This window comes from Balaenoptera ricei, chromosome 6, assembly GCF_028023285.1.
Source record: "Balaenoptera ricei isolate mBalRic1 chromosome 6, mBalRic1.hap2, whole genome shotgun sequence".
Classification (NCBI taxonomy): domain Eukaryota; kingdom Metazoa; phylum Chordata; class Mammalia; order Artiodactyla; family Balaenopteridae; genus Balaenoptera; species Balaenoptera ricei.
This window is the reverse complement of record NC_082644.1, coordinates 11964311-11979064: the sequence shown is the minus strand read 5'-3', so window position 1 is coordinate 11979064 and position 14754 is coordinate 11964311.

The window sequence follows — 14754 nt, the reverse complement described above, 5'->3', positions numbered from 1 at the left end:
CTTCCTTTCTGCTGTCAGAATGACATTCCTAATTACAAGTGCATTGCTCTCCTACTTTAAATCCTCTGGAACACTCAACAGGAAAGAGTCCACACTCCCAAACTCCTACCCCTTCCAGCTACATGAAGAATCTGGATCCTGCCAATCCCTGTAGCTCTCGCTCCTGGCACTTCCCTTATTATTATCAATCCTTGCTTTAGGGAAATACTTGTCACTTCCAGAATGCCATGTAGCATTCCTACCTTTGCATGGGCTGTTCTCTCAGTCTGGAAGGCCCTCTGTTCTCTTCCCCTACCCTCTACTTCCCATCTTCTGCCTGCCTGACCTTCTCCTGGTTTTCCTCCAAAACTCAGCTCAGCTATCTCTCCTCTGTGTAAACATCTCTGTCCCCTCACCCTCCTCCCAGTCCACTGAAGAGTGAGGCTTTCCCATAAAACATACTTTTATTATATGACTTTTCTCAATACTTCGAAACTTTATCTCATCTAGATGACAGGACATTTCAGAGAAAGAAGTTTTTTGTTAACATCTTTATTGGAGTATAATTGCTTTACAATGGTGTGTTAGTTTCTGCTTTATAACAAAGTGAATCACTTACACATATACATATATCCCCATATCTCCTCCCTCTTGCATCTCCCTCCCTCCCTCCCTATCCCACCCCTCTAGGTGGTCACAGAGCACCGAGCTGATCTCCCTGTGCTATGCGGCTGCTTCCCACTAGCTATCTATTTTACATTTGGTAGTATATATATGTCAATGCCACTCTCTCACTTCGTCCCAGCTTACCCTTCCCTCTCCTGGTGTCCTCAAGTCCATTCTCTACGTCTGCATCTTTATTCCTGTCCTGCCCGTAGGTTCTTCATAACCTTTTTTTTTTTTTTTTTTAGATTCCATATATATGTGTTAGCATGCGGTATTTGTTTTTCTCTTTCTGACTTACTTCACTCTGTATGACAGACTCTAGGTCCATCCACCTCACTACAAATAACTCAATTTTGTTTCTTTTTATGGCTGAGTAATATTCCATTGTATATATGTACCACATCTTCTTTATTCATTCATCTGTTGATGGACACTTAGGTTGCTTCCATGTCCTGGCTATTGTAAATAGAGCTGCAATGAACATTGTGGTACATGACTCTTTTTGAATTATGGTTTTCTCAGGGTATATGCCCAGTAGTGGGATTGCTGGGTTGTATGTTAGTTCTATTTTTAGTTTTTAAGGAACCTCCATACTGTTCTCCATTGTGGCTGTATCAATTTACATTCCCACCAGCAGTGCAAGAGGGTTCCCTTTTCTCCACACCCTCTCCAGCATTTATTGTTTGTAGACTTTTTAATGATGGCCATTCTGACTGGTGTGAGGTATGAGGTGATACTTCATTGTAGTTTTAATTTGCATTTCTCTAATGATTAGTGATGTTGAGCATTCTTTCATGTGTTTGTTGGCAATCTGTTTATCTTCTTTGGAGAAAAGTCTATTAAGTTTTCTGCCCATTTTTGGATTGGGTTGTTTGCTTTTTTCATATTGAGCTGCATGAGCTGCTTATATATTTTGGAGATTAATCCTTTGTCAGTTGCTTATTTTGAAAATATTTTCTCCCATTCTGAGGGTTGTCTTTTCATCTTGTTTATGGTTTCCTTTGCTGTGCAACAGCTTTTAAGTTTCATTAGGTCCCATTTGTTTCTTTTTGTTTTTATTTCTATTTCTCTAGGACGTGGGTCAAAAAGGATCTTGTTGTGATTTATGTCATAGAGTGTTCTGCCTATGTTTTCCTCTAAGAGTGTTATACTGTCTGCCCTTACATTTAGGTCTTTAATCCGTTTTGAGTTTATTCTTGTGTATGGTGTTAGGGAGTGTTCTAATTTCATACTTTTACATGTAGCTGTCCAGTTTTCCTAGCACCACTTATTGAAGAGGCTGTCTTTTCTCCATTGTATATTCTTGCCTCCTTTATCAAAAATAAGGTGACAATATGTGCGTGGGTTTATCCCTGGGCTTTCTATCCTGTTTCATTGATCTATATTTCTGTTTTTGTGTCAGTACCATATTGTCTTGATTACTGTAGCTTTGTAGTAGCTTGATTCCTCCAGCTCTGTTTTTCTTTCTCAAGATTGCTTTGGCTATTTGTGGTCTTTTGGGTTTCCATACAAATTGTGAAATTTTTTGTTCTAGTTCTGTGAAAAATGCCATTGGTAGTTTGATAGGGATTGCATTGAATCTATGGATTGCTTTGGGTAGTAGAGTCATTTTCACAATGTTGATTCTTCCAATCCAAGACCATGGTATATCTCTCCATCTGTTGGTATCATCTTTAATTTCTTTCATCAATGTCTTATAGTTTTCTGCATACAGGTCTTTTGTCTCCTTAGGTAGGTTTATTCCTAGGTATTTTATTCTTTTTGTTGCAATGGTAAATGGGAGTGTTTCCTTAATTTCTCTTTCAGATTTTTCATCATTAGTGTATAGGAATGCAAGAGATTTCTGTGCATTAATTTTGTATCCTGCTACTTTACCAAATTCATTGATTAGCTCTAGTAGTTTTCTGGTAACATCTTTGAGATTCTCTATGTATAGTATCATGTCATCTGCAAATAGTGACAGCTTTACTTCTTCTTTTCCAATTTGGATTCCTTTTATTTCTTTTTCTTCTCTGATTGCTGTGGCTAAAACTTCCAAAACTATGTTGAATAATAGTGGTGAGAGTGGACAACCTTGTCTTGTTCCTGATCTTAGTGGAAATGGTTTCAATTTTTCACGATTGAGAACAATGTTGGCTGTGTGTTTGTCATATATGGCCTTTATTATGTTGAGGTAAGTTCCCTGTATGCCTAGTTTCTGGAGGGTTTTTATCATAAATGGTGTTGAATTTCCTTGAAAGTTTCTTCTGCATCTATTGAGATTATCATATGGTTTTTATCCTTCAGTTTGTTAATATGGTTTATCACATAGATTGATTAGTGCATATTGAAGAATCCTTGCATTCCTGGGATAAACCCCACTTGATCATGGTGTATGATCCTTTTAGTGTGCTGCTGGATTCTGTTTGCTAGTATTTCGTTGAGGATATTTGCATCTATGTTTATCAGTGATATTGGCCTGTAGTTTTCTTTCTTTGTGACATCTTTGTCTGGTTTTGGTATCAGGGTGATGGTGGCCTCATAGAATGAGTTTGGGAATGCTCGTCCCTCTGCTATATTTTGGAAGAGTTTGAGAAGGAAAGGTGTTAGCTCTTCTGTAAATATTTGATAGAATTCACCTGTGAAGCCATTTGTCCTGGGCTTTTGTTTGTTGGAAGATTTTTAATCACAGTCTCAACTTCAGTGCTTGTGATTGGTCTGTTTATATTTTCTGTTTCTTCCTGGTTCAGTCTTGGAAGGTTGTGCTTTTCAAAGAATTTGTCCATTTCTTCCAGGTTGTCCATTTTATTGGCATAGAGTTGCTTGTAGTAATCTCCTATGATCCTTTGTATTTCTGCAGTGTCAGTTGTTACTTCTCCTTTTTCATTTCTAATTTTATTGATTTGAGTCCTCTCCCTTTTTTTCTTGATGAGTCTGGCTAATGGTTTATCAATTTTGTTTATCTTCTCAAAGAACCAGCTTTTAGTTTTATTGATCTTTGCTATCGTTTCCTTCATTTCTTTTTCATTTATTTCTGATCTGATCTTTATGATATCTTTTCTTCTGCTAAATTAGGGGGTTTTTTGTTCTTCTTTCTCTAATTGCTTTAGGTGTAAGGTTAGGTTGTTTATTTGAGATGTTTCTTGTTTCTTGAGGTAGGATTGTATTGCTATAAACTTCCCTCTTAGAACTGCTTTTGCTGCATCCCATAGGTTTGGGGTTGTCGTGATTTCATTGTCATTTGTGTCTAGGTATTTTTTGATTTCCTCTTTGATTTCTTCAGTGATCTCTTGGTTATTAAGTAGTGTATTGTTTAACCTCCATGTGTTTGTATTTTTTACAGATTTTTTCCTGTAATTGATATGTAGTCTCATATCAATTACATCCATCTTGTTTAATGTATCATTTAAAGCTTGTGTTTCCTTATTTATTTTCATTTTTGATGATCTGTCCATTGGTGAAAGTGGGGTGTTAAAGTACCCTACTATGATTGTGTTACTGTCAATTTCCCCTTTTATGGCTGTTAGCATTTGCCTTATGTATTGAGGTGCTCCTATGTTGGGTGCATAAATATTTACAATTGTTATATCTTCTTCTTGGATTGATCCCTTGATCATTATGTAGTGTCCTTCTTTGTCTCTTGTAATAGTCTTTATTTTAAAGACTTGTTTTTGTATCCATTCAGCCAGTATATGTCTTTGTTTGGAGCACTTAATCCATTTACATTTAAGGTAGTTATCGACATGTATGTTCCTATTACCATTTTCTTAATTGTTTTGGGTTTGTTATTGTAGGTCTTTTCCTTCTCTTGTGTTTCCTGCCTAGAGAAGTTCCTTTAGCATTTGTTGTAAAGCTGGTTTGGTGGTGCTGAATTCTCTTAGCTTTTGCTTGTCTGTAAAGGTTTTAATTTCTCTGTCGAATCTGAATGAGATCCTTTCTGGGTAGAGTAATCTTGGTTGTAGGTTTTTCCTATTCATCACTTTAAATATGTCCTGCCACTGCCTTCTGGCCTGCAGAGTTTCTGCTGAAAGATCAGCTGTTAAGCTTATGGGGATTCCCTTGTATGTTATTTGTTGTTTTTCCCTTGTTGCTTTTAATAGTTTTTCTTTGTACTTAATTTTTGATAGTTTGATTAATATGTGTCTTGGCATGTTTCTCCTTGGATTTATCCTGTATGGGACTCTCTGTGCTTCCTGGACTTGATTAACTATCTCCTTTCCCATATTAGGAAAGTTTTCAACTATAATCTCTTCAAATATTTTCTCAGTCCCTTTCTTTTTCTCTTCTTCTTCTAGGACCCCTATAATTCGAAAGTTTGTGTGTTTAATGTTGTCCCAGAGCTCTCTGAGACTGTCCTCAATTCTTTTCATTCTTTTTTCTTTATTCTGCTCTGCAGTAGTTATTTCCACTATTTTATCTTCCAGGTCACTTATCTGTTCTTCTGCCTCAGTTATTCTGCTATTGATTCCTCCTAAAGAATTTTTAATTTCATTTATTGTGTTGTTCATCATTGTTGTTTGCTCTTTAGTTCTTCTAGGTCCTTGTTAAACGTTTCTTGTATTTTCTCCATTCTGTTTCCAAGATTTTGGATCATCTTTACTATCATTACTCTGAATGCTTTTTCAGGTAGACTGCCTATTTCCTCTTCCTTTGTTTGGTCTGATGGATTTTTACCTTGCTCCTTCGTCTGTTGTGTGTTTCTCTGTCTTCTCCTTTTGCTTAACTTACTGTGTTTGGGGTCTCCTTTTTGCAGGCTGTAGGTTCGTAGTTCCCGTTGTTTTTGGTGTCTGCCCCCAGTGGCTATGGTTAGTTCAGTGGGTTGTGTAGGCTTCCTGGTGGAGGGGACTGGTACCTGTGTTCTGGTGGATGAGGCTGGATCTTGTCTTTCTGGTGGGCAGGACCGCATCTAGTGATGTGTTTTGGGGTGTCTGTGAACTTATTATGATTTTAGGCAGCCTATCTGCTAATGGGTGGGGTTATGTTCCTGTCTTGCTAGTTGTTTGGCATAGGGTGTCCAGCACTGTAGCTTGCTGGTCGTTGAGTGGAGCTGGGTCTTAGCATTGAGGTGGAGATCTCTGGGAGAGCTCTCGCCATTTGATATTACGTGGAGCCGGGAGGTCTCTGGCGGACCAATGTCCTGAACTCGGCTCTCCCACCTCAGAGGCCCTGGCCTGACACCCAGCTGGAGCACCAACACCCTGTCAGCCACACGGCTCAGAAGAAAAGTGACAAAAAAAGAAAGAAAGAAGGAAAGAAAGAAAGAGAAAGTTATTAAAATAAAAAATTATTAAACATAAAAAAATTAAAAGTAATAAAAAAAAAGAAACAGAGGAGAGCAAGCAAACGAAAAAACAAATCCACCAAAGATAACAAGTGCTAAAAACTATATAAAAAACAAAATGGACAGACAGAACCCTAGGACAAATGGTAAAAGAAAAGCTATACAGACAAAGTCACACAAAGAAGCATACACATACACACTCACAAAAAGAGAAAAAGGAAAAATATATATATCTCGTTGCTCCTAAAGTCCACCACCTCAATTTTGGGATGATTCGTTGTCCAATCAGGTATTCCACAGATGCAGGTACATCAATTTGATTGTGGAAATTTAATCACTGCTCCTGAGGCTGCATGGAGAGATTTCCCTTTCTCTTCCTTGTTCGCACAGCTCCCCGGGTTCAGCTTTGGATTTGGACCCGCCTCTGCGTGTAGGTCGCCTGAGGGCGTCTGATCTTCGCTCAGTCAGGACGGGGTTAAAGGAGCAGCTGCTTCCGGGGCTCTGGCTCACTCAGGCCAGGGGGGAGGGAGGGGCACGGATGTGGGGCGAGCCTGCGGCGTCAGAGGCGTCGTGACGTTGCACCAGCCTGAGGCGCGCAGTGCGTTCTCCCGGGGGATGTTGTCCCTGGATCACGGGACCCTGGCAGTGGCGGGCTGCACTGGCTCCCGGGAGGGGCGGTGTGGAGAGTGACCTGTGCTCACACACAGGCTTCTTGGTGGCGGCAGCAGCAGCCTTAGCGTCTCACGCCCGTCTCTGGGGTCCGCGCTGAGAGCCGCGGCTCGCGCCCGGCTCTGGAGCTCGTTTAGGCGGCGCTCTGAATCCCCTCTCCTCCCGCACCAGGAAACAAAGAGGCAAGAAAAAGTCTCTTGCCTCTTCGGCAGCTGCAGACTTTTTCCCGGTCTCCCTCCCGGCTAGCTGTGGCGCACTAACCCCTTCAGGCTGTGTTCACGCCGCCAGCCCCAGTCCTCTCCCTGCGATCCGACCGAAGCCCGAGCCTCAGCTCCCAGCCCCGCCCGCCCCGGCGGGGGAGCAGACAAGCCTCTCGGGCTGGTGAGTGCTGCTCGGCGCCGCTCCTCCGTGCGGGAACCTCTCCGCTTTGCCCTCCGCACCCCTGTGGCTGCGCTCTCCTCCGTGGCTCCGAAGCTTCCCCCCTCTGCCCCCCGCAGTCTCTGCCCGCGAAGGGGCTCCTAGTGTGTGGAAACCTTTCCTCCTTCACGGCTCCCTCTCACTGGGGTAGGTCCCATCCCTGTTCTTTTGTCTCTGTTATTTCTTTTTTCTTTTGCCCTACCCAAGTACGGGGGGGAATTTCTTACCTTTTGGGAGGTCTGAGGTCTTCTGCCAGCGCTCAGTAGGTGTTCTGTAGGAGCAGTTCCACGTGTAAATGTATTTCTGACGTATTTGTGGGGAGGAAGGTGATCTCCGCGTCTTACTCTTCCGCCATCTTGAAGGTCTCTACAGAAAAAGAATTTTTATTGTATCTATTTGTATCCTCAGAAACTTGCACAGTAACTAAATCATAATAGGATTTCAGCAGAATGAAAAGCTATACACATAAATTAGCATTCTGGTGTGTTTATGCCTGTATAATTTTATATGGTTAAGAATTACTAAATTATATATAATTTGATGTCATGCTTTTTCCACTTAAAGTTATATAATTTTTTTTTCACATGGTCTGCTGAATCAAGCTCCCTATAACATTTGAAATTTTTCCAAACATTCAGTGTATAACTGTCCCATACTTTTTAAATTATTTCCCTATTGACAGACAGTAACATTAGTTGCATTTTAATATTATATTTAATACCCTGATGAGCATTATTGTCCATAAACTTTGTATCTCAGAATATTTCTTTAGATTAGTTTCCTAGAAAGAAAGTAAATCAATGGTTATGGACATTTTTTAAGGGTCATGTTATATATCACCAAATGGTTTGCTAAAATGGCCAGACCCATTTGGATTCACAAAAGTAGTACATGACAGGGAGTATCACACTTTAAGAGAGATATAGGCTCCTAGAAAGCCTCTAGAGAAAATAAACATTATATGCAAGTAATCATTGGAGATACATGGAAAGTTTACCTGAGGAGAAGGGTGGACATGTTAGATATTTTAAAATATCTTATCATGAGGAAGATATTATGATAACAATATCATGAGGAAGAGGAAGTAAACTTTGATGTCATTTCAGAGACCAGTGATGGAATATCACTAGTTACTCTTCACTGAACATTAGCTGTGTGCCAGGCGCTGTGATAAGCATTTTAGCTATAGTAGTTATTGAATCTTTATTTTAGAGATAGATAACTAAAACTTCAAAAGGTTTTGTCACTTACCAAGAGTCACAGAGGTAATTAACAGCAGATCCAGTATTCATAAACTCAGGTTGCAATGATTCTAATGGTTATTTTCAACCACTACACCAAGACTTCCCAAACTTTTCCACCAAAATGACCCTAATTGTAGAGAAGAGAGCAAGCCGATCCTTGGGGTATGTGGAGTATAGTGAATTCCTAGAATCCTTTGTTTTTTCCTCACACTTTTGCAATGGCTATGGAAAACAGTGTGATAGTTCTTCCAAAAATTAAAAACAGAATTACCATGTGATCCAGCAACCCCATTTCTGGATGTATATCCAAAAGAATTGAAGGAAGAGTCTTGAAGAGATATCTGTACACCCATATTCATATCAGCATTATTCCCATTAGCCAAGTGGTGGAAGTGACCCAAGTATCCATCAATGGATGAATGGATAAACAAAATATGTACAGTGGAATAGTATTCAGCTTTAAAAAGGAAGGAAATCCTGTTATGTGCTACAACATGGATGAACCTTAAGGACATCATGCTAAGTGAAATAAGCCAGTCACAAAAAGACAAATACTGTCTGATTCCACTTACATGAGGTATCTAATGTAGTCAAACGCGTAGAAATAGAAAGTAGAATGTGGTTACCAGGGGCTGGAGGGTTGGGGGAAAGGGAAGTTGTTGTTTAATGGGTGCCTTGCGAGATTAAAAAGTTCTGGAAATCTGTTTCACAACAATGTGAATATAATGAACATTACTGAACTGTACACTTAAAAATGGTTAGGATGGTAAATTTTACATTATGTGTTTTTAATACAATAAAAATATCTAGGTGCATTTTTGTTTTGTATTTGATTTTTATATTTTATCATAACAATATTTTCCCCCAACTTTCCAATAAAAACAATCTTCTAGGAAAATATGCAATTTTTGTCTTGTAGCTTTGTATATCCCTGAATATCGTGTGCCAGTTTGAGAAGCATTATCCTGCATCACACTTCCAAGGAATCCAAACTCAACATTATCCATGAGGTATTATAGTTTTCATATTTTCACCCAGAGAAACAAGTAGCTATTGTCTTTCTGTTTTGTTTTGGGGGTTTTTTTGGGGGGGGGAGAGTTGTTTGTTTGTTTTTGGAGTGTTAGAGGGAAGAGAGTATTGTATATGATAGTATCTTCTATTGAAGTATAGTTAATTTACAGTGTTGTGTTACTTTCAAATATGCAGCAAAGTGATTCAGTTATACATATATATACATATATTCTTTTTCAGAGTCTTTTCCATTATAGGTTATTACAAGACACTGAGTATAGTCCCCTGTGCTATACAGTAGGTCCTTGTTGTTTACATATTTTATGTATAGTAGTGTGTATATATCAATCCCAAACTTCTAATTTATCTTCCCGCACCCCATGCTCTCTCCTCTGGTAACCATAACTTTGTTTTCTATGTCTGTGAGTCTATTTCTGTTTTGTAAATCAGTTCATTTGTATCGTTTTTTTAGATTCCACATATAAGTGATATCATATGAAGTTTGTCTTTCTCTGTCTGACTAACTTCACTTAATATGATAATCTGCAGGTCCATCCACTTTGCTGCAAATGGCATTATTACGTTCTTTTCTTTGTCTGAGTAATATTCCATTGTGTATATATACCACATCTTCTTTGTCCATTCCTCTGTCGATGGACATTTAGGTTGCTTCCATGTCTTGGCTATTGCAAATAGCACTGCTGTGATATTGGGGTGCGTGTATCCTTTTGAATTACAGTTTTGTCCAGATATATGCCCAGGAGTGGGATTGCAGGATCATATGATAACTCTATTTTTAGCTTTTTAAGGAATCTCCGTACTGTTCTCCACAGTGGCTGCACCAATTTACATTCCCACCAACAGTGTAAGAGGGTTCCCTTTTCTCGGCACCCTCTCCAGCATTTATTGTTTGTAGACTTTTTAATGATGGCCATTCTGACTGGTGTGAGGTATGAGGTGATACTTCATTGTAGTTTTTATTTGCATTTCTCTAATAATTAGCAATATTGAGCATTTTTCATGTGCCTGTTGGCCATCTGTGTCTTTCTGTTTCTAATTTTATTGATTTCTGCTCTTATCTTTTTGCTTTCCTTCTGGCTACTTTGGGTTTATTTTGTTCTTGCTTTTCTAAATTCTTAAGGTAAAAACTTAAATTATTGATTTGAGATCTTCCCTCTTTTCTAATATAAGCATTTAAAGTTATAAATTTCTCTTTAAACATTTCTTTAGCTGCATCTCATAATTTATGATATATTGTGCTTTTTTCATTTAGTTCAAAATATTTCTAATTTTCCTTGTGATTTATGCTTTCCCTCATGGGTTATTTAGAGTGTGTAGTTTAATTCCCAAATATTTTAGTTTTCCAAAGATCTTTCTGTTACTAATTTTCTGCTTTAATTCCCTAGAGTCAGAAAATTTATTTTGTATGATTTCCATCCTATTGAACTTTTTGAAACTTGTTTTATGGACCAGAATTTAGTCCATCTTGATGAATTCCATGTGCACTTAAAAAAGAATGTATACTCTGCTGTTGTTGGATATAGTGTTCTAGTTGGTCAACTATTTCTCCTTTCAGTCTTATTAAGTTTTGCCCCATGTATTCTGAAACTCTGTTATTAGATGCACATATATTTAGAATTGTTTTCTCTTGATAAATTGCCTCCTTTATCATTATATATTGTCCCTTTTTATGCCTGGTAGTAATTCTTATTTTGAAATCTTACTTAGTCTGATAAGAATACGGTCACTCCAGCTTTCTTTTGATTAGTGCTTGCATGATATATCTTTATCCTTTTACTTGTAACCTATCTTTGTATTTATATTGAAACTGGGTTACTTGTGTCTAGCACTCTATGCTTTGTAATTGGAGTGTTTAGACCATTTAAGTTTAATGTAATTATCCACATGGTATATTTGAAAGTTGTTAAGAGAGCAAATCTTATGAGTTCTCATCACTAGGGGAAAAAAAACAATTTTGTGTGTGTTTCTATACAAGATGATAAATATTAACTAAACTTATCATGGTAATCATTTCACAATATATGTAAGTCAAATCATTAGGCTGTACACCTTAAACTTACACAGTGCTATAGGTTGATTATATCTCAATAAAACTGTAAAAAAAAAGTAAAGAAAAAATATCTATATGGTTAGATATAAATATACCATTTGCTATTTGTTTTACAATTGTCCCAGAGTTTTGTTCCTTTTTTCCTATCTTGTTTTGGATTGGATTGGACTTTTTAAATATTACATCTTATCTCCAGTCTTGGCTCGTTAGCTATATCTCTTTGTTTTTGTGGTTGTCATCTTCCTTGTTGTCGTCATCACTGTTTTAGTTGTAGCTCTCGGGCTAGTTTCTACTGTACAGCGAAGTGAAGTAGCGTTCCCTGTGCTATACAGCAGGTTCTCATTAGTTATCTATTTTATACATATTAGTCATATTAGTGTATATATGTCAATCCCAATTTCCCAATTCATCCCACCCCCCCTTTCCCCCCTTGGTGTCCATATGTTTGTTCTCTACATCTGTGTCTCTATTTCTGCCTTGCAAACTGGTTCATCTGTACCATTTTTCTAGATTCCACATATATGTGTTAATATACAATATTTGTTTTTCTCTTTCTGACTTACTTCACTCTGTATGACAGTCTCTAGGTCCATCCACGTCTCTACAAATGACCCAATTTCATTCCTTTTTATGGCTGAGTAATATTCCACTGTATATATGTACCACATCTTCTTTATCCATTTGTCTGTTGATGGACATTTAGGTTGCTTCCATGACCTGGCTATTGTAAATAGTGCTGCAATGAACTTTGGGGTGCATGTGTCTTTTTGAATTATGGTTTTCTCTGGGTATATGCCCAGCAGTGGGATTGCTGGGTCATATGGTAATCCTGATTTTAGTTTTTTAAGGGACCTCCATACTGTTCTCCGTAGTGACTGTATCAATTTACATTCCCACCAGCAGTGCAAGAGGGTTCCTTTTCTAGTGGCTGTTTTTAAATCTTTGTCTACTAATTCCATCATAGCTGTCATTTCTATATTTGCTTCCATAGATTTTTCTCCTGATTATATGCAATATTATCATGCTTCTTTGTATGCCTGTCTGTAGATTTTTATTAGATGCCAGATATTTTTAATTTTACGTTGTTGGACCCGGTTTGGACTTTGTTCTGGCATGCCTATAATTTACTTGAAAGCAGTATGATTCTTTCAAGGCTTGCTTTTAAGTTTTGTCAGAGTGGGTCCAAATTAGCCTTTTGTCTGTAAGAAGGTGCTGGTCAGGAGAAAAGAATCAAGTCCAAAGACAAAGTGAATGGAGAGGAATAGGACTCAGGAGCCAAGGATAGAGCACAGAAGAATGGATAGATCATGGAGCAAAGACCTAAGACTGGCACAGCAGAGGAGTCACATTCCTGCAAAAGTCACTGGGGTGTGGGAGGGAGTTTGTGTATATATGTAACACTGAGTTAGGTTCTGGGCTTAGATAATCATAAGCAAGTTTCTCACTTACATTCAGAGGCTGAGTGTGATGTGGACATTCTCTTGGTGAACGTCTAGCATACTTCGTCTTCACCCACTCAAAGGAAGAGCTGAGTCGGCTCCACGTATTAACCAAAATTCTTGCCACACAATTACAAAATGACCTCTAGGGGGCACTGCAGACCCCGTTGAAAACCACTGGTTTGGGATCTCAGGATTTAAAATATGCCCTTACTCTGCCCTTTATTGGCACCAGTTTCTCAGCTTGCCACATCATGAGAGGCCTCCCAAAAGCCCTTTCCTTCAGATACTCTTCCTGGATGAGGAATTCATTTACTTCTGTGGCTGCAGCTATTGCCCAAGGTTCATGGCTCCCACACCTACCTCCCAAGCCTTGTCCTCCTGTGCCTACCTCTTCCTGTCTGCTCACTCTTTAAACCTCAGCTTAAGTGCTACCTATGCCATGAAGTCTTCTCCAATGCCTCCAGCTGTCAGTAACCTGTCCCTCCTCTTGCCCTCAGAGATGCCGCCAATGGTTTAGTTCTTAATTGTGCAGAACTCCTCAAGCTGTAGTCATGATTCTCTCCCTAAAAACCTGGAGAATGGCTTGTTAAAACGGAAGTGCCAAGGCAACATCCTCAAAAGATAACAATTTCAATAAGCCTGGTCAATTATTTCCATTTACAAACACCCACATCAAAGAAATGTATATTTCAACAAACTCTCCGGGATTTTGATACAAATTGAAATTTGAAGAAAAATTGCCTTGGGCGTTTCATGTATGTCCCACATGGTTGTCCCCATGGAAAGGTTTTGTAAACCTTTTCAATGTGAGAATTGTTTTTTAATGCTTGGAAGTGAGCTCCATGCTGGACATATAATTAGAATTTTTAGTTTTCAGCAACAGGAATTGGAGATTAGTGGGACCCAGGGGGGTCTTGGTGATGGGTTTTAGTCTCCTGCATAATCTGGATCAACCACCTTTTTTCCTTGATATATGCAATTGATAGTGTTTTCTGAGTCCTACATACAGTGCTTCAGTAAAATTCAATACAAAGGAAGCTTCAAGACAAGTACCCTGGCCTTTCTTTCAACCAGATTACTGCCTCTAATCCCATCCTATACAGACATGCTGGAGCAACCATTGCCTGGGACCCAAAGATTAATAAAACTAGTTTTCAAGGAATAAAACTAGTTTTCTGTTTTCAAGGAATTTCAAGTCTAACATCTGAGAAAGATAGGTAAATATAATCATACAGTAATCAAAACATCTAAGAGGTACAGAAGTATTGGCAGAGTCAGGGAACTTAATATCTAAACTGAGTTTAAAAGAATGCATAGGAAATAATTCAACCAGGCAGGGAAGAGCAACTTAAGCAAGGGAACCTAAATGTGCAAACAATGGAGGTGTGGATCAACACGGTTTATCAGGGAATGAAAGGAAAGTGCAGGAGTTTGGTGAAAGAGGGTGGTGGGAATGGACCTTCCTCTTGACCTCGGGTATTCCAATGAAAAGATGAAGAAGCTGGTGGGATAAATTTGTGGCAATAGACCCTTGAGGTCACTCTTGTCTCCTTTTACTCAGAAGCAGACAGTTCTTTTTTTTTTAATTTTTTTTATTAATTAGTTTATTTATTTATTTTTGGTTGCATTGGGTCTTCGTTGCTGCACGTGGGCTTTCTCTAGTTGCGGCGAGCAGGGGCTACTCTTTGTTGCGGTGTGCAGGTTTCTCATTGTGGTGGCGTCTCTTGCTGCAGAGCACGGGCTCTAAGCACACGGGCTTCAGTAGTTGTGGCACATGGGCTCAGTAGTTGTGGCTTGCAGCTCTAGAGTGCAGGCTCAGTAGTTGTGGCGCACGGGCTTAGTTGCCCTGCGGCATGTGGGATCTTCCCGCAGCAGGGCTCGAACCTGTGTCCCCTGCATTGGCAGGTGGATTCTAAACCACTGCGCCACCAGGGAAGTCCCCAGAAGCAGACAGTTCTTGATGGTATGGTCACAGCCTCTCACTTTCTCAAGCAC